At 30.2% G+C, this 540-nt stretch overlaps 1 protein-coding gene across 1 annotated transcript in view; it reads right to left on the reverse strand.

The window, feature by feature from the left end:
* The window catches only part of LOC106874344 (uncharacterized), a 49,792-nt gene that overhangs the window by 38,414 nt on the left and 10,838 nt on the right, over positions 1-540 (reverse strand). The gene's annotated exons all lie outside the window — the stretch shown is intronic.

Here is a 540-nt window from a genome sequence, read left to right on the forward strand (position 1 = left end):
ATATATATATATATATATATATATACACACATATACATATATGTGTGTGTATTGGGTGTATATATATTTATGTATATATGTATATATATATGTGTGTGTGTGAGAGTATATATACATGCATACATACATACATACATACATACACACATATATACATGCATGCATGCATACATACATACATACATACAGCTAACGTATTGATGCAGTATCAAGATCTATGCAGTATTCCTAATCCAGCATGAGCTGGAGGCCATAAACTGATTAACTAAAGATAAGAGACACAACAACAACAACAAAAACAACAATTACAACAACAGCAACACCGACAACAACAAAAACAACAATAGAAATCAGATATTTTAAGCTATTTCACTGGTGTCGTTACTTTATTTGTGCTTTTTTGTGTTTTTATATAATATTCATGTAGCTGTTATTGTTGTTGCTGTTGTTGTTTTTTATGTTGTTGTTGTTGTTGCTATTGGTGGAGGTGCGAGAGTTACTAAAAGAGTTTCTACTAATTCTTGCTTTTCTTGTTGCTGT

The sequence above is a fragment of the Octopus bimaculoides genome, chromosome 10 (genome assembly GCF_001194135.2).
Source record: "Octopus bimaculoides isolate UCB-OBI-ISO-001 chromosome 10, ASM119413v2, whole genome shotgun sequence".
In the NCBI taxonomy this organism is placed as follows: Eukaryota; Metazoa; Mollusca; class Cephalopoda; order Octopoda; family Octopodidae; genus Octopus; species Octopus bimaculoides.